The sequence below is a fragment of the Lissotriton vulgaris genome, chromosome 1_1 (genome assembly GCF_964263255.1).
Source record: "Lissotriton vulgaris chromosome 1_1, aLisVul1.2, whole genome shotgun sequence".
Taxonomy (NCBI): domain Eukaryota; kingdom Metazoa; phylum Chordata; class Amphibia; order Caudata; family Salamandridae; genus Lissotriton; species Lissotriton vulgaris.
The window spans coordinates 843,680,690-843,700,528 of record NC_141685.1 but is presented as its reverse complement, the minus strand read 5'-3'; the positions used below and the strand labels follow the sequence as shown (position 1 = coordinate 843,700,528).

The window sequence follows — 19,839 nt, the reverse complement described above, 5'->3', positions numbered from 1 at the left end:
AATATATGTGCTAATGCATTCTATAGGTCTTGAGATATGCCTCTGCACGAATTGGACCCTGATGCATACTTTGTCTTATTTTGTTTTATGATCGAAATTCACTATAATGATACGTGATATATAGTTTTGTAACCTTACAGCTATAGACCATGAATAAAGTTTTCTTAGTTAAGAAAAAGACACATCACCAATAATACTGGCCCTTTAAGAAATTACATGAGAGCCCCGATCACGTGACCACGTTTAACGTTGACCACGTAATTACAAAAAGCTTCGTATCGCCTGCATGCTGTTTTTCAGGCGGTGGATGAGGACTTAGTAGGTCTAATGGAGGGCAGTCGCCGGGATACAAGTGAGTGAGCTGGAGTAATAATTTTAAAACTTTATTTTAAGCTCGCCACTTTGACCGAGCGTGCCGTCCTTCTTTCTTTCACTTTTGAAAACCTAACTTGGACTGGAGTGTGATCGGGATGTTTTCCTTTTACATTTTAACAGATGGTCCGGGCGTGAAGATTTCCCCCCGTCACCAGCCTAAGGAGTATCGTTCATGATACTTTAGAGTGAGTGTAATTAATTACCTGGAGTCTCCCATATATGAATGCGTATTTTAACCTTACTTATTTATTTATGACCTTTGATAATGGACACTATTTTTCCTTCTCACTTTTCGGAAATCCCTCACTGCTCACTTCTTTTAAAAAACGGAGTGTGCTTATGTTGAGGTTGATATTCCTTTGGGCTAAGACACCTTTATTGCGCTTTATAAATTTGTAGCAGCAATAATTGCTATATGCAAAACCCACTAACTGTAATGGGTGTTTAAATTTAAATTTAAAAGTAGACATGATTCAGCGAGACTTATATAACGTTATAGTGCTTCCATTCCATTTTTGGTGGCGGCCCCCAGACTTTGGAACACCTTGCCTCTTAACATCAGACAAAGTGCCACGCTGTTCCAGTTTCGTAAACTTCTGAAAACTTGGCTTTTCTCTCAGTAATTCATTCCAATCCGTCATCCTGTTCATTCTTTCATTCTTCACTCTCCTCAATAATGGTTTTGAGCGCCTTGACGCCCAAGGGTATAAGCAGCGCTTTATAAGTGTTAAAAATAAATAAATAAATAAATACTACTCTTCTGGTGGGCTCAGCCTCATGCACCTTTGCTGATAACTGTAGATTTCATATTGAATGATTTACTAGGAAATGTTGTAATAGCTTACCTTGTTTTTCCTGTTTTCCTGTTTTTTATCACTTGCAGATATCTCAGCCCTCACGCTTTGGAGGGTACGCACGAGGAAGTCCCTGTGCTTGGTTTACTTTCAAGTTTGTAACCTTTTCGTTTTCTTTTCGCCCTAGTTGGGTTCGGCGCCTTAGAGTGCGTCACCCACAAAGGCGACTTTTACTTTCTCTTGGTCCTGATGAATGCTAAGCCAACCTGTGGCTCTTTCGTAGCAGAAACATGTTGACCCCTAACTTTGCATAGGACTTCCCTGGTTCAAATTTACACTACCGGGTCTATGTCCGTCTTGCACTATGTTTTTAATGAAGTCAGAGCTACCTCTGTATTAAATAATTTTTCTTCACTGAGGAGTAGCCAGAACTTCTTTTAATTCACTCGTTCACTATTGATGGATAGAATTCCTTTTCTTTTTTTCAACAAGAGCCCAATGACGACAACTGGCAACCAATCGTCTTTTGGTGCCTGAGGGCTCTTTTTCTAGCACTGTGCATGTATTTGTCTATCATTCCTACTTTGGTGGTAGTAATCTATTCCCTCATTTGATTCTCCCAATTTTCCTTTTCTGTCACTCTTCTGTTGATTTGTACCAACAACCGGCTCAGCCTCTTAATGCTTCTTTGCCTGCTTCTGCTCCGTCTTTACAGTCTGTAATTCAGTCCCCACCTTCTCCCGCTCTTACTCTTCAGTCAGCTACGTTTCAGTCCCCGTTGCCTTCTACATCTGTAATGCCTCCTATCCTCTTGAGGGATTCTCCTACTTCACAGAGGAGGATAGCAGATGCTGTTTCAAGTTTCTTTTCTCCTCTTCTTGGGTCTTTAAATCTGTCTCCAGCTTTCTCTAAACGACAATCTGGTTGTCAACTACCTCTTAAGGACGAGAAAGTAGTTTTGGGTTCTCTCGCTCGTAAATGGATTGAGCATGGACTAGAATATAGTACCAAAGATATCATGAGTTGTTTCTATCAATGGGGAGAGCCCACACAGAGATATGTTTTCAATGTTATGTGTCAAACTCTTATTAGAGGTTGGGAAGATATGGATTCAGACACAGTTCCTTCGGAACTACTGAAATTACAAGCTGATTTTGATAAGGGTTTTATTGTAGGACATCGAGTTGAAGAGGCAGTGAATAGACTCATTGCGTTTCGAACAATGTTCTTGTCCCTGTCCCTTTCTGAGGCTGATCCCGCCAATAAACAAGGTAGTAAGAATTATACAATGCGTGAAGTTCCTCCCGTATGGAGAGAAGAGGTGGTTGGTCCACCTCAGGTCCCTGCTCATTTCCAGCGTATATGGGTCCACGAACCCTGGAAAAGGTCTGAAGTATTGGCGCTTAAACAAACTCTTCCAGACCCCCGTAAAAACCCTGCTGGATATTACTAAGAATTGTCCCAAACAGTTGACGCCTGTATTATGAATTTGGCCGACATTGATATGTTATTTGGAAACGTTGTTCCGCAAGGCACATGGGCACGGATTCGTAAGGAAAATCATGAGGCTGAATTAGGTGGCGATTGAGCTGCTATTAGAGCAGCGGATGCGAATCAGGTAGGTGGTGCGAAACCCGAGGATTTGATTACAGCTCTTCCAGGTAGAATAATTGAATTGATGCAGACAATGATTCCTGCGGTGCGAGTAAATTGGGATAAGCTGGCTGCATGCAAGCAAAAGAAAGATGAAAGCATCTCAGATTTCTTCACTCGCTTTGAAGAGACGTTTATTTACCACAGTGGTCAGGATTTGAGTGTAGAGGGTGGTCAGCGATTGTTTGTGGACAAGTTTGTAAATAATTTGCTTCCTGAATTATCGAATAAATTAAAGAGTTCTGAAAGTGCATGGGCTGTCTCTTCTCCTGCTAAAATATTGGCCACTGCACAGTATTACGAGAATAGGGATAAGGAGGAGAAGGAAAAACAAGAGAAGAAAAACAAAGATTTGAAAACAAAGGTTCTTTTGCAGCAGGGGTATCCGCCTCGCTCGAATCAGCATCAGCAACCTTCCCAGTTTCAGCAGCCTCCACAGTTTCAGAGATTGTTGCAGAAACCCGAGTATTTTACGCCGCGACCTTTGTTAGGTCCTAATCAATGTGCATATTGTAGGGAAGAAGGCCATTTCAAGAATAGTTGCCCGGTTTTATTACAGCGTAATATTGGGATGTCCGCTCCCCGAGGTCGTGGTAATTTTCGGACAGGATCTAGAGGTAGAGGACGAGGGGTGTCCTCTCAGGAGCAGCGTTCTTTTCCTCCATCTACCTCGAATTACTTTGATCAGCAGACAGTTCAGTCTACGCAGTAGTGCAATGATGATTATCACGTTAAAAATAGGGTTGACGATTTTCAGATTGAATAGGACAGCCATGGACGAAGTAAGGGAGTTGTGTCGATTCCAGTAGATCAAAATGGGCAGTATGTCACTGTCAATACTATGGGTGTTTCAGAACCGTTTCTTTTGGATACTGGTGCGATGAGAAGTTCTATCATTCATTCTAAACTCTCTGGGGCACCTTTGTCTGGCTTAATGAATACCTCTGTGGGATTTTCTGGCGCCCCAGTCCGTAATCCGGTTTCTTGCCCTTTGCCTGTCTCGATTGGTCCTTATGATTTGGATGCTTCACTTATCCAGACAACTGGTTGTGGTGAGAATTTGCTGGGTTTGGATTTGTTGAAAAGACTGTATGCAACATTGTATTGTTCTCCTTCTGGTGTGCATCTTACGTTGGGAAAGAAATTGATGTCTTCCATGTATTTGTCCCGAGGCCAGTTTCCACCTGAGTTGCTTTCTCTCCCTGAAAGTCTTTGGGCCACGGGGCCGAATGACGTGGGTCGTCTTGCGATCCCACCGTATGTTGTCACAGTTGAAGAGAATGTTAGAATGCCACGCATTCCTCAATATCGTATTTCTAGTGATGGAGAGAGAGAGCACTGTTGGCTATTGTTGATGACTTTATTCAGAAAGGTGTGGGCGAAGAAACAAGAGGCAATGTTTGTAACAGTCCTGTTCTTCCGATTCTTAAGAGAACGGATCCTTCGCAGCCTCCTGTCTATCGATTTGTTATCGACCTGAGAGAAGTCAATAAAATAGTGGTGCCACAGTTCCCTGTTGTTCCGGACATTACAGCTTTGTTGACGATGATTCCTGCTTCGGCAGCTTGGTTTTCGGTCATAGATCTTAAGAATGCTTTCTTTAGTATTCCTATTGCTAAAGAAAGTAGGGACATCTTTGGTTTCTCTCTAGGTGGCCGAAGTTTCCGATTTAAAAGAGCTCCTCAAGGCTACTGTGAGAGTCCCTCCATCTAGAGTAAAGCTCTTAAGTCTCAACTTGATACTTTCTCTTTGCCTTCAGGTGCTACGCTTATTCAGTATGTGGATGACTTGTTGGTGGCTGCTGATACGGAAGAGGTGTGTAAGAGTGTGACTGTTGCGTTGTTGCATCATTTGTCTGCTTTGAATCATAAGGTGTCACCCTCTAAGTTGTAATATGCCCGCCAAGAAGTGACCTATTTAGTTCATCGCTTGTCGAAGGAGGGAAGGCGATTGACTCCAAAAAGTATCCATGCTATTTCACAAATGTGTGTACCCACCACACAGAGAGAAGGGCGTGCCTTTTTGGATTCCCAATTTTTCACTTTTGGCGAAACCATTGGTGGCACTAACGTTGAAAGATACGCCCCATCCGCTCCCTTGGACGGATGAATGTCAGAAAAGTTTTGTTGACTTACGTACTGCCTTGTGTTCTGCTCCAGTGTTGTGTACTCCAGATTATAGTAAGTCCTTTACACTGTACGTTCACGAGAGAGAAGGTTGCGCGATGTCAGTTTTGACGCAACAATTCGGAGATAAGCAGAGGCCATGTGCCTATTTCTCCACTACATTAGACCCAGTAGCTAAAGCTTTGCCCAGTTGTCTCAGAGCTACGGCAGCTGTGGCAATTTCTATTAGACAGTCTGCCGGATTAGTGTTGGATAACGCACTCATTGTTATGGTCCCACATGCAGTGGATACCTTGTTGAATAGAACCAAGTCGCAGCATCTCACGAGTGCTCGTTTGTCTGGTTATGAGCTGACACTTCTCGCGAGCAATGTACATATCAAAAGATGTACCACGTTAAATCCACCTACACTGTTGCCACTCCCAGATGAGAAAGATGATCAGGAAAAGCATGATTGTTTTCTTCGAACAGAAGAAGAAACGAAGGGTAGGATTGATCTAAAGGACACTCCGCTCAAGGACCCGGACGGGACCCAATGGGTGGACGGTTCTTGTTTCAAGCTTCCAAATGGGGAGACTACTTCTGCCTATGCTGTCACTACCTTATGCACAATTGTTGAGACGGCACGTATTGGACATAATTCAGCCCAAGCAGCTGAATTGATAGCTTTGACTAGAGCGTGTGTGTTGTCGAAGGGAAAGAGAGTGAATGTGCACACAGATAGTCAGTATGCTTTCCGTGTTGCCCATAATTTTGGCAAGTTGTGGAGGGAAAGAGGATTCTTTACCTCCCAAAGGACAAAGATTCAGCATGGTCAGTTAGTGACTGATCTTCTTGAGTCACTTACCTTACCTACGCAAATAGCGATCATAAAGTGCAGCGCGCATAATAAAGCCACAGATGATGTGGGTCGTGGAAATGCGCTTGCAGACGAGGTAGCGAAAACTACAGATAGAAACACCACTAGTCGAATGTATGTGGCAGGTCCTGCAAACTGGGTTAGGGAAATTGGAATGTGTGAAGACACGGTTGAGAGTGTGAAAACGATTCAGGGAGAGGCTTCTGAGAAGGAATTGAGTACGTGGAAAGAAAGTACGGGATTGTTAGATTCGACGGGTTGTTGGACGGAATTGTCGGAACATCAGCGATGGTTATTACTGGACGCTTATGTTTTGTCGGTTGTGACTATGGCTCATGGTCCAGCTCACATTAGTGCAAAAGGCATATGTAAGCTCTTGGCTCCTGTGTGGCAGAATGAAGGAATTCCGAAATGTGAAGAAAATGTGGTTAAGCACTGTATGGTTTGTTTAATGCATAACCCAGGGAAGGGTACCCCAACTCCGGCAGGTCATTTTGCTCCCCCGTCATATCCTTTTGAAGTGTTGCAGATCGATTACATTCATATGGATCGCTGCAACAACCTTAAGTATGTTCTGGTGGTGGTATGTGCCTTTTCCCGCTGGATAGAGGCCTACCCCTTGAAAGATAACACTGCTTTGTCAACTGCTAAAGTGTTACTTAAAGAGTTCTTCCCTAGATTTGGTTTGCCGCGCATTGTCTGGAGTGACAATGGAAGTGAATTTGTGGGCCAGATTATTCAGAAAGTATGTTCTGGTCTTGGTATTAGACAGAAATTCCATGCGGCAAACCATCCGCAGTCAGCCGGTTTGGTTGAGTGTTACAATGGTACACTCAAGCTTAAGCTGGCCAAGATTCAAGCCAGTACGGGTTTTGCTTGGCCTGATGCTTTGCCCTTAGCTCTTTTGTCAACCAGAACTACTGTGCACTCGCGTATGGGACTTAGCCCATATGAAGTGGTATTCGGACGTCCAGCTAATGTTTGGGGCGTCCCCCGCCCCAAAAGATACTCAGACATACCATATTCCCTGTTAATTGACTATCTGCATGATTTGACCACTAAATTAAGTGTTATTATTCGCCAACAGGTACAAAGTGTTTTGCCGGAGGCCTCCACAGACCCATGTCACACCAACTTGCCCGGTGACTGGGTCTGTATAAAGAATTTTCAACGGACTAAGAACTTGGAGCCTCGCTGGTCTACGCCTACGCAAGTTTTGCTCATCACCCGCACGGCTGTGAAAGTGGTTGGCAAGCGTAACTGGGTGCATGGCGTGCACTGTAAAAAGGTGCCACTGCCATTACCCTTCGACCAGTGGATTCGCAGTGGTGTAAGGGAATCGGACACTGCAGCGGTTCCTTGTTTTGTTCCTTTCAGTGATGCTCAAATTTATGGGACTCAGTCTGATAAAGCAGATGATGATATTCTTCAAGCCGCTGTGCCTGTGCATCGTCGAATAGACACCACCGATCCAGAAACATTATTCAAAGACCAGACCGTGCCGAGCAAAACACGTTACAACTTAAGACCGAGGGCTAACAAAAAGAACTGAACATTTTGAACACTTTTTATTACTTAAAGACATTCCTTTTTGGGTCCTTTTTGCTTCCTTGTTTTTTTTGGTATGATATTAGTATTAGATGTGCCATCTGTCTCCGTCGCAGGGTCACGGTAGGAGACTCAGACTGTAACCTGATTTTTGTTCTCTTAGTAAGTGGCTAGTGCCTCAGGATATACAGAAGTGAGAAGCTGAGTGATTAGGAAGATTGCCGTGAGCGACATTTTTTTTAGATAAAGATGGATGGTACAACAATTGTAGGTAGGGAAAATAGGAAGCCGGAAATGAGATCAAAGTATTGTAAATTATTGCATTGTCGATTTGGCGTAACTTTGTGTGTTCTTATGTTGTTGTGTATTTTATTAGTCTGCACAGGTTGGATCATACATATTCTTCAATCAAGAAATTTTGCTTATTCTACAACCTCTTTGCCTTCTCGTCTTTCTGTCTTTTCACACAAAATGCATACTCTACCCCCTCATGAACAGATAAGGAGAGCCGAGTATATGAATAATACGTTTATTCAGTTGTTGCACTAACATCAGTTGGCTATTAATATGACTGACTGTTGGGTGTGCGGACTCATGCCACACAAGTCACAAAAGGGAATGCCATATTTGCTTCTTCCTTTTTCATATGAAGGTTCAGCTTGGGCCTATTTGACAATGTTTTCAGTCGCATACCACAACAGACTTAGAAGCCCTATAAGAACCTCTGGGAATGGATTAGATTTCCGTCACAGCTCTTTGATTAAAGGTATAGTGGTAATGGCTAAGATTATAGAGAAGAATAAGATTCCATTAGATGAGAAGGGAGCTTATGACGGATGGAATGTTACCCACTATGTCTCTATCCTTGTTGACAAAACTAAGAAGGGTGAGTCTTCTCCAGTATGGACTGTACCTCATGAAGGTAATTTTTGTCTCCACGTCAACAGCAAGAAAGCTGCTATCAAGCAGAAATGTTCATACACGTACATTTTCCCTCCGTTAGTTCCGTCTCAAGGAACATATTTTGTTTGTAATGACCGAGCTTATACTTGGCTCCCTTCCAACTTTTCTGGAACTTGTTACATAGCTTTTCTCCTTCCCCCAACATGTACGGCTTCGTCAGACCATCACAGAGTTAGACATAGCAGAGGTGTATTTTATGCCAAAGACACGGCAGAACAAGAGGGAGATTTCCTTAAAGGATTCCTTCCCTTTTGGGGCCCGATGGTCAACAGCAGAAACATCAGGCAACTGGTTCGAGTGGTTGAGACCACTATTAATGTTACCGCAGGTGCGATAGGAAACATTACAGCAGAGCTTCAGGCTGACCATCTAATGACGTTGCAAAATCGGATTGCGCTAGATGTGATCTTAGCAGACCGAGGAGGTGTCTGTAGATTGATCGGATCTAGTTGCTGCATTTATATTCCAGATGACGCCCCGGCAGTATACCAAGCCATTTCCAAATTGCACACGGTCTCCGAGTCGATTCATCAGGACGAAGGAGATTGGTCTTTTATGGGATGGTTTTGGGGAATATTGTCAGCTTGGGGATGGAAGAGCTTAACGTTCCTTGGAGCAATTTTGGCGATCATATTCTCTTATTGCCTATTGGCTACTTTATGTGTTCCACAATCTGCGACTCAAAAGACGGAGAATATTAGGATGATGGTACAGCAACAGCTTGAGGATTTCATGAACATCAGTGTTGATTCCGACTCAGATTAGCATGAGTTGGTTTGTTTTTTCTTGAGTAATGGCAAAAGGAGGGTCTGAGGTTCTGTAAATTACGAATTCGTTCGTGCTCAGCCTCCATTTTGTGATCGCCGCCATTTTATGTTGCCCTCACTCAGGCAGCTCGGCGAACGCGATCTTTTTGTCGTTTCTGGCTTTGCGTGTCAGGTGGCTTCTTTGCCTATGTTTACTAACGAGTGTCAGGGTCTGGCCGAGTGCACTAATTCCTGTCTGAGCTGATTAATTCCCGTCCGGACTATTTGTTGGTTCACACCATTGTTTCCTTTAAGTTATCTTATCTGCTGTCCTTCGCTAAATGTCTTTGCATTCTCCTGTTTCATGACTGTCCTTCTACAACACGCAGCTGTGTTGTCTCTACTTGTAAATTGAATTGTGTGGATTCATTTGTAATTTACATAAGGGGTCGAGTGACAAACAGAACTGGGAAACTCGAGTTACTTTGGTCTTAAAACATTGTCTATAACATTTGCCTTTAGTTCATGCTCTTGTGTGATTGCATTTTGGATTGTATTGTATCGTATATAAACCTGTGCGCCACGGAGTTAAGTGGCAGTCTCTTTTGAACCTCGTTGTACCGACGACTTCTAAGACCACTGTACTAGCTGCAGCTAATAAATACCATCTTCTACGCCAGATGAAGAGTCTGTGTCTCTGTTTTTACAAGGCAGGTGAATCCCGGGGATTTCAGGCGTACCCTGCGCCGCCGGGCCTTAAGGCTGCGGTTCTACACCAGGTGGGAGTTCCTCACAATGATGAACAGCACAGAGCTTTACCTTAATGCGATAAAGGAAGAACTGAGAGCCATCTGTCACATGGTGATGCAACATCGATATGTGTTGAGCCTGATGACCGTTTTGGAGGGAGAGGTGTGTGCTAAGATCCTGCGGCACGTTTGACCTGGTAACTACCTGGATAAAAGAACTCTGGCTCTTGTCAACCAAGCACTGCACAATTTACAAAGAGATATGTGTGAGGAGGGAGGTGCCCATGAGTAGGCATGGTATCTAAACGGGTTTGTCTAGCTCCCCCGGTGGCTGACCGGATTGTGCGCGTCACTGTTGCCCATTTTCATATTTTTATTATTCTTGTATGGTTTCCGACAATTCTGAGTTTCCTGCTGAAAAAACGCAGTCCCCAATTTAGGTGGACTGCAAGTAACTAGGATAATAGTGTTAGTCAAAACTGAAGAACAGCAGGTACCAATAATGCGGCGACTGTCATTAAGTATAGGTTAGATAATATAGTTAAATATTCAACTAGAGGAAGGAACGATGATATCGATAAAAATGGTGCTAATGCTTATGAAAGTACACTCTCTTACCTTGAAAAAAATTACATACCTAATATCAAATTCACCCTTCATGAACTCTCCATCAGTCCCAACTCAGAATTACATGACCAGGCAGGCTCTGCGACATAGGCCCACAGTAACTGATTGATATGTCACAGGTGGGGTGACATATAGCCAGCAGCCAAACGCAGGAACAGGAAACTCAAGTCCATCCCCACAGATAAGAGCAGTGACACAACAATGGTTAAGGGAAATTGGCCCCAATAAAGCACACATGGCCAGAGGGGTGCGCTCATTTCCAAAACACCATAAACTCAGATGCCGCATGGAGCTAGGAGCATGCAGCCTATCAGGACACAGCACAGCAGTACATGCGGTCATCATGCGCCCCTCATGCCAGACACCTGAACGCATTACCCATTAGCCAACATTGTGTCCAGGCAAGGTCTAGACCCACCTGCATATGTTATCAGGGACCTTTTATTTATGACTCCACAGAAAAGACCCGCATATTTTTTACAAACCAGGATTGCTGGATGTACTTTTATGGTACCCAAAACTGTATAAAAATCACTTGGATTGATTGTACTGATCCAGTGGGCTACCAACCTGCAAACAACTATCCCTATATACTCATCTGGGCCCATAAACACACTCACTCATAAAGGCCGTTGAACATCGCTGGGGGTCAATTTGATAGGGCTAAAATTGTAGATTTGTTTGCTTATTAATGTTCCAATCTATCACTGATCCGAAACCCTTTCTTATATAAATGGATCGATTTTAGTTGAGAAGTAATTGATGATATGACCTCAGTTCATTTAACCTATTATATATTAAATAATAACAGACTCTGGAAGGTTTTACAATGTTTATCTAAATAATCATCATAGGAGCAAAACAAATTACAGTTATAACTCCATCGTATCCGAGGATGTAAGATCATCATTTCAATTTTAGTATTCTGTTAAATGAGAATTCACAACAACACGTCTCAGGAAAAAGAGGATAGAGAGAAAAGTTGACAAAAAACACAGGTTGGTGTGGAAATCAGAACCCTCTGACTAAGAGTTAATGGGACCCTTAGAAAGTTGAGGTGACAAGGACTTCAAGACAGGTTCAGGACAGGATAGATGACCTCTTCTGGATTCGAGACCTGCATCTCACTCCTCTCTGACACTAACTTCTTCCTCGATTCGTCCACGATCTCCTTCTAATTCTATTACCTCCTCAATTTTTCCACGATCTTCTTCTAGTTCTAATTTGCTTTGAAATTCTAAGTCTGCTTCTTCGGGTATTCGATCAGCATTCGGACAGCATCTCGGTTTCTCAGCATTCTGTTTTACCCCACTTACCTGCACATCCAGTTGTTTTGCCAGAAGACGAGACGATTATTCGTACCCTCTCTCAGACCTCTACTCTCTCTGCATAGCTTAGAGCACAATGCAAAAAAAAGCAGAAGCCCAAGGGAAGGGGGAAGTGGATAAAATAACAAAAGAGAGAACACTGCTCCTCTTGACTCTTCCTAGCTCTTGACCTGTCAGCTTGCGAGCACGGATCGTCTTCAGGGAAGAACAAAGGTTCTTGGAGGTGTTCAGTAGTGGCGGTCCGGTGTGGCGAAGTGCCCTGCCGGCCTCCCGGCCTTGTCTTCGGTGGGTCTAGGCCCTCCGGGTGGACATTGGATTTGAACTCCCGTGAGTGGAGGGTCCGCCACGGGCACAGAGCAGCCCGCCAAAACCATCCTGACCATGACCAGAGGCGGGGGTGGCAATGGTTCTGCCAAGCAAGGACCGATTGACAAATTTACTGGACCCAGCGGGGGGTCCGGGGCCTCCGGGGGTGGCCAGAGCACGGGATCCGACAACACGGCCCTGATGGCAGCCATCACACAATCAAGGGACTTGTTAGACGCTAAAATCGGCGCGGTGGGAGCTGATGTCATGCTACTACGACAAGATCTCTGCAACGCAGTCGCTCGCATCGGGGAGACCGAGACCAGGATCACGGGAGTGGAGGGTGATGTAGGCACCCTGAAACAGAAAGTGGCGGAGATGGACAGGATCCAAAAAGGGCTGGCGCTCCGCGTTGAGGACGCAGAAGGGCGAGCGTGCAGGAATAACCTACGCTTCGTGGGCTTTCCAGAGGATTGCGAGAAGGGGCCCATGGATGCATTCCTGACACGGTGGCTAGAGAGCTGGCTTCCCCCGGACGTCTTGTCGCGCTGCTTTGTAGTGGAGCGAGCACATAGAGCCCTGACGCAGAAACCGCCGGTGGGAGAACAGCCTCGGCCGGTCATAGCTCAAATCCTGAACTTCCACGATAGAGACACTATACTCTGGGAAGCGAGGGCCAAAGAGACTCTGCTGTTTGATAATCACAAGATTATGATCTTCACAGACTATACCAAACAGGTATGGCAGCAGCGTCATTCCTTCCTGGCGGCGAAGGCCAAACTGCGTGGTCTGAAGATCCAATATTCATTGCTGTACCCGGCCCGCCTTCGAGTCGTCTTTCAGTCCAAAACCCACTTCTTTGATACCCCGGATGCAGTGTTCAGGTGGACGGATGAGACGGTCAGGCTCCGACCGAACGCCCAGCCGGGCCTGGGCTCTGGACCGTCGTGTGGATCGTCGCAGGAGAGGGCCGACTCTGCCGTCAGGGGTAAACGACACAGGAAATCTCGGTCACGAAGACGCTCCCTGTCCCGCAGTGGCCTCCCGGATGGGACGCAGCCCGACCCCGATCAGTCGGGAAAAGAGAACTGAGCACCATGGGAGTTCAGCCTTCCTTACTTAGCCCTTATCCATTGATGGACTCCGCAGAGGGCCCGGTGTGGCTGCTCCATTGGTCGAGCGGATAGCATCTGGTGCAGTGTGACTTGGACCTTGGCTTGGATCAAGGGGAGCAATACTGGAGGTGTCTGACTGCCTCGTTCTACTTGAGTTCCGAAAACTGTGGTACAATGGGGTTCGGGGTACTGACCTGTAGGGCGGCCTAGTCCTCCCACGGTAGGGGGGTGGCCCTGAGGGAAGGTCCTGTTAGTTGGGGGAGTAGTTGGGATCCATTGGTATGGTTGGCTTTGGGCGCTCTGTTTTGGGCCCAAAGCTCCCCATGCCGCGACAGGTACTACAGTGTTTCATGAGGTATAGGGGTGGGGGGTGGGGGACGGGCATTGGGCAGTTGGGGGGAAGGGACGGGGGTGGAGGATGTTTTGAGGGGGGTGCACGTGATCTCTACTGCATTGACGTATATGGTGTTGGGTGCCTGGGCTGGGTCCTGGGGTCCTCAGAGACTTTTCCATCGGGACAATGGTTGATATCTCAAGGCAGGAACTCGCTGGTGATTCTATGCGAATATTAAGTTGGAATGTCAGGGGGATGTTGGACAAAATTAAGCGTGGGGCAGTCCTGCGCTGGGGTAAGAGGGACTCAGCTGATGTGATGCTATTACAAGAGACGCATATGCTGGGGACAAAGGCGCTGAGCTTACAGCGATTTGGTTACCATCAAGTATTTCATGCAGGGTTTTCCAGGGGCTCGAGGGGGGTGGCCATTCTTATCCATCGGAGGCTGTCTTATACCCACGAGCGTCACTGGCTTGATCCCCAGGGTCGGTATGTGTTTGTTAAGGGCATGGTTGGTACGGAGCCGGTGGTGTTTGGCAGTGTGTATGCCCCCCCCCCCCTCTACAATGGTCCTTGGCAGAGAGACTGTTTGAATTGTGGGCCGAGATCCCAGACTCCTTGGCCGTGATAAGTGGTGACTGGAACGATGTTGTGGATGTGTGCCTGGACCGAAGGAGGTCGCAGGGGACCGTGGCAGCGACCTCCCCAACACGGTTAAAAGCGATGATTGACAGGTTGGGCTGGGTGGATGCCTGGAGACACTTGCATGCCAGGACGCGTGAGTACACGTATGTGTCTGCTGTGCATGGCTCCTTCTCACGGCTGGACTGTGTGTTTGTACCGGGAGCCTTCCTTGACAGGGTGAAGCAGGCCGCAATTCAGCCTCGGGGGCTATCTGATCACTCCCCTGTCGTGATACGGATCGAATTGCATAAGACACGCCAGCCATTCCGGCGGCGGATGTCCTCGTGGCATCTCCAGCAGGCAGACTATACACAACATATGCGCAGCGCGATTGCCCACTACTGGCAGGAGAATCTGGCGGAGGGGGTAGATGGAGTGACGGTCTGGGAGGCCATGAAGCCCACTTTGAGAGGCATTGACATTGCATGGTGTGCTGCTGTCCGTCGTAGTCGCCGAAAGGCCACTGTCGCGGCTGCGGCACGGGTGGAGGTGTTGGAGAGACGGTGTCAGGGGGACGGGGACGGAGTGGCGATACGACTGCTCCTGCAAGCGCAGCAATCCTATGCCTCGGTCTTAATGGATGAGGCTAGACAAGCGTGGCTGGCCACACGGAGCAGGGTTTACCAGTGGGGCGATAAGTTCTGCACCATGCTCCATAGGCTGTGTCAACAAACTCTGCAGCCGATCACTCTACCGGGCCTCACCGATGGGGAGGGGACTGCCATAACGGACCCTGCGACTCTTGCGGCGAGCTTTTCCGGCTACTATGCGGAGCAATATGCTCCCCGGGACAGTCTCCCACCGGATGCGATTGACAAGTTCATCGCTGACCTTCTCCCCCGTGCGATATCAGACGATGCCAGGAAAGCCCTAGACCTCCCCTTGACGGGGGAGGAACTGGGAGATGTGCTGGGGCAACTCAACACAGGTAAGGCGCCCGGACCGAGTGGATTCCCCAGTGAATTTTACAAAAAATTCCACCTGCAGCTAGGACTGCACTATAGGCGGGCGTTGGAGGCAGCACGGGAACGTGTAGCTTGCCGGCGGACTGGCGTCAGGCTGAAATTGTAGTTTTTCAGAAGCTGGGTAGGCCCCCCGACCGACATGAGTCATATCGCCCCATATCTTTGCTCAACTTTGAAGCCAAATTATTGGCTAAAGCGTTGGCGAACCGCCTTCTCCCATATGTCGCAGACTTGGTTCACCCGGATCAAGCGGGCTTCATGCCGCATAGGGCGACGCAACACAACATCAGACGTGCACAGGCGGCGGTGGATGCTATGGGGGTGACTGGAGAACGGGCAGCGCTACTGCTGGCAGACATTGACAGGGCGTTCGACTCGGTCAGCTGGACGTACCTCTTCGCCCTTTTGCCGCGCCTCAACCTGGGCCCGGTGTTTGTTTCGGTCCGTATCTCAGGGGCAATTTCGGAGAAATTCCCAGTTGCCAGGGGGACCCGACAGGGATGCCCCCATCCCCTTACCTCTTTGCACTGGCCATGGAACCATTGGCCGCGTGGGTGCGCATCGATGCACAGCTTCGTGGCTTTGTGTGTGGGGCTGGACTCTCGGACAGAATCGCGTTATATGCGGACGATGTCCTCTTCTTTATGACTGATCTTAACCGCTCTGGCCCTCGAATATTGGAAATAATGCGTATCTTTGGAGAAGTGTCGGGACTCTTCCTCAACCCGCGTAAATCGACCCTGTGGGTGCTGGGCGGAGAGTCAGAGACATACCCCAGGGCATCGGCCCTACAGGTGGCCGTTGGTGGTCTAAAATACTTAGGAGTCTTCCTGTCTGAGTCTGCCGCAATTGCATGGGAGCGCAACATGCTACCGGTGTGGCATAGAGTACAATCGGACATCAAAACCTGGTCTCGCATGCCTCTCAACATCTATGGCAGGTCCACCATCTTTAAAATGGTCGCCCTCCCACGGCTCCTGTACCAACTGCAGAACCATCCACATAGGATCGACCCACAGTGGTTCCGTCGAGTAAATTCTGTACTGGGCCGCTTTTTGTGGGCGGGGGGTGCTTCCAGGGTGGCGCTGCGGACTTGCTTCTTATCCACGTATTGTGGAGGTCTGGCTACATCGGACCTTCTGTCCTACTATCAGGCCTCCCACTTGTTGGTTCTGAACGAGTGGTGGTACGGCGATCACAACAACCCAGCATACGCACTGGAACACTTCTTGATGGGTGATGCCACGTTACATACGCTGTTGTACTCGGCCGGGCGGCGGAAGAAATTGCCGCAGGTCACTCAGGTGGTCTTCATGATCTGGAGACAGGTGCTGCGCCGCATGGGCTGGTGGGGTAGGCTGACAGCGGAAACCCCACTATGGAACAATGGACAGCTCCCCGCACTGGCCTCGCTGTCGGGGTTTGGTGGCTGGGACTCTATTGGGATTTCGTCACTTGGTCATGTTCTTACTGGGACTACCCTCAAATCCTTTCAAGACCTCAGCTCCGAATTCAACATGCCCAAGACCCAATTCTTTAAATATCTACAATTCCGTCATGCACTTGCACCGAGTCTGATGGGGCTAGACCAACTTCCTGAATTTAGCCCTGTGGAAGCTAAGCTCTTCATGGGAGATCTGGGGGATAAGAAAGTCTCCAAAATATACCAAACGCTTGTCACTCATTGCTCCTCTTCTCTCCTGTCGTTGAAGGCCTCCTGGGAGACGGATATTGGCCCTTTGGATGAGGATAACTGGAGGGAGGCCCTGGAGTCCCCCCGTGGGGCTGCCATAGCTGTGCGACTCCGGTTCATACAGTTCAAATACCTACATAGGGCCTATTACACCAGAGAGAGACTGTGGAAGGCTGGCCTCATTGCTACCCCGGAATGCCTGCGCTGTGGGACTGAGAGAGGCACGCTGCTACATACTGTGTGGGTCTGACCCGATTCTGGAATGGGGTGTGGAATTGTTTGTCAGAGGTACTGGGGTGGGACCTTCCTCGTACGCCCAGGTTGGGTCTTCTGCATGTCCTGGAGAATGTAGGTGGCAACATCTACAAGCGTCACCTCCTGTTGCTGGGCCTAGTCGTGGCCAAGCAGGATCTGGCGAGGGTATGGAAGAGCGACCGTGCTCCTCCACTTAGCGCCTGGAAAGCGGGCCTGGACTTTCTCATGGGGTTAGAATTGCCAGTGTTTGAGGCCAGGGCATGCCCCCGGAAACACTACAAGATCTGGAAGCGGTGGGCGGATTACAGGGGGTTGACCTTGGAGCCCCCAATTGACTTAGATGATGGACTGCCTGCCGATGGTGACCTTGGGGCCTAGGAGGGTATTTGATGCCTACTGTGGTCTAACTGTATACTGCAGCTGAAAGTGAACACATGCGCTGGGTTAGGGTGGGATAAGGGGTGGGTAGCGGGGGGTTTTGGGGTAGTTGGTGGGGTAAGGGGGTGTGGGAGGGGGGCGATTTAAGCGTTTAGGCTATGTATACATCCTGCTATATGTTTGCCACTGACAGTGCCCTCCTGATTGTGGAGAACTGTACATATGCTATGCCTAAACATTTAATAAACGCAGTTGTGAAAAAAAAAGAACAAAGGTTCTAAATAAAGAGTGGTAAATATACAATTACTGATCTGACTGGGTGTTCTAAGTACAATAAGCAAAACAAGTCTACAATTGTACAAGAAACAATGTTATCCAAATGAATACCTCTCTACGCTGATGTTTCCTAAATCACCAGTCGGATTATTGTGGTGTGAATTCGTTGTTTCTTCCTAGAAACATAACATAAACTAAAACAAAAGGAGAAAAGAACAAAACATGATGCATACAATCATGAAATAAAGAGATTGCGTTTTATAAGATGACTCCGAGTCTTTGTCTATACCTGGAGGGTTCAAGGTTATACTGCTTGTACAAATCTTCAGCAGCCTAAAAGTTCGAGATGAGCTCATTTAACTACTAATTAAAGTTCAAAACAAGGTGTGAGCACGTTACACAAGATCAATGTCTTTTCCAAAACTGCGGCTGTGAACTCGTGCCTTTCTTTTTTATACCTTCGTTATTGTCTTTGGTTGCTTTAGCAAGAAAACACTGTTTAACACATTACACTTACTCCAATGTAATCTCTTAGGTCACTTTTGCATGAAGACACCTTTAAACGTATAACATGTACTCTGAAATAAAGTTTTTGTTTGTTTTAGCCAAAAGTACTTACTTTTAGGCAGTGCACTTGCCAAAAGAAAAGTTACCGGTTTGTCTTTGTCTTTGTTTTCTTTCAGGTTCCGGGTTGCAGGAGATCGGGGACAGGATGGGAGAAGACGAAGAGGGAAGCTGGAGGAGGACACTGGAAGATGTGGGGAGGACTGGAGAGGACGAACCACCCACTGCTGGAAGCCGTCTGAGCCGAGGAAAGTCGCCAGGAAATGGATCCAAGAACACGGGCTGTGGGAGATGCTTTCCACCGTGAAGCACCGCTGGGGATGCTGCTGGACCGCAGGTGAGAGTGCAACAACAAACGAACACAAGCGCCTCTCCTTGTTCAGCAGAGTCTTTTATAGGTGCAGGTGGGTGGGGTCGGTTTTCAGACACGTGTAAACGGGTGAAACGTTTACATGTGAGGTGCCAACTTGTGCTGAGTCAGATCCTGAAGCCCGTACCACACCAAAGGTCTTGAAGCACAGTTTAAAACAAATGGTGCATATTTATGTACAGTTTGCACGGAACCAGGAAAGCAACAAATGCACCAATAAATAAAATAAGTTAACATAAAACAATACTAGCACCAATGAATCAACCATACTAAGAACACAATAAGGGGCACAGATACGCTACTTTAATGGAAAGAAAAGGGACAGGCTCTCTGTTTAGAGCAAACACTAACACGTTCTCTCTGCGACTGTATGTCTAATCTAACTGACTACCCCAATTAGACTTTCTTAATGGTATGTACCCTCCCCAAATGTTTCAACTTTATGAAACTCCTATTTCTGATTGGACGAGCTGAGGGGATGATCATCACACCATGCTAAGTTTTAATAATTTTCTTTAGTTCATTGGTTTAAGTTACCCCCATTTATTTGTTCTCCTATGCTTTATTTCCCACTCGTATTTGCAAATTTCATCAACAACAATGTATACATTTCACAGTTGTCCATTGAATCTTCAGGATGTTCAGCTGGTTCCGAGGACACGTACGGAGAACGACCTTAGACGAGTTTCCAAACTTCACCTTACTGTTTCTGAGTTGTCATCTATGCGCATGCGGAAGGAACCACGTGGGTGTCAGACTTTAACATCGTTCAGAGGCCCAAATACGAACTAATAGAGAGGTCAAAAGAAAATGTTTGTATTCAAAATAAAAGGATTTCACTATATACCACCTATCTCTACTCTAACCCTGTTTATTTATAAAGACTCTTCATGCATTAGCCTTTAGTATATAACTCGATTTAGCTTCAGCAAAGCAGATGCTTACCAAGTGAGTTTTCAAGCGGCCATATTGGATGCTATTGCACAGAAGCAGAATTTTCCCTGCAAGGTAAATACGTCATGCAGTTGATGCATGCACAATACAAATTCCTGCATTAGCAGCCATCTTTAATCACACTCGGGTTAGTTTTTAGTATAGCACATAGGCAAGCTTCCTCTATTCTAAAAAT

At 46.8% G+C, this 19,839-nt stretch overlaps 1 long non-coding RNA gene across 1 annotated transcript; it reads left to right on the top strand.

Moving 5' to 3' along the window:
* Positions 1 to 332: 332 nt before the first annotated feature.
* LOC147748000 (uncharacterized) lies at positions 333 to 19,499 on the top strand. Its single transcript, XR_015299701.1, has 4 exons — positions 333 to 352; positions 496 to 560; positions 18,460 to 18,677; positions 19,347 to 19,499. It is a non-coding gene; the product is annotated as an uncharacterized LOC147748000 (long non-coding RNA).
* The last annotated feature ends 340 nt before the right edge of the window (positions 19,500 to 19,839 follow it).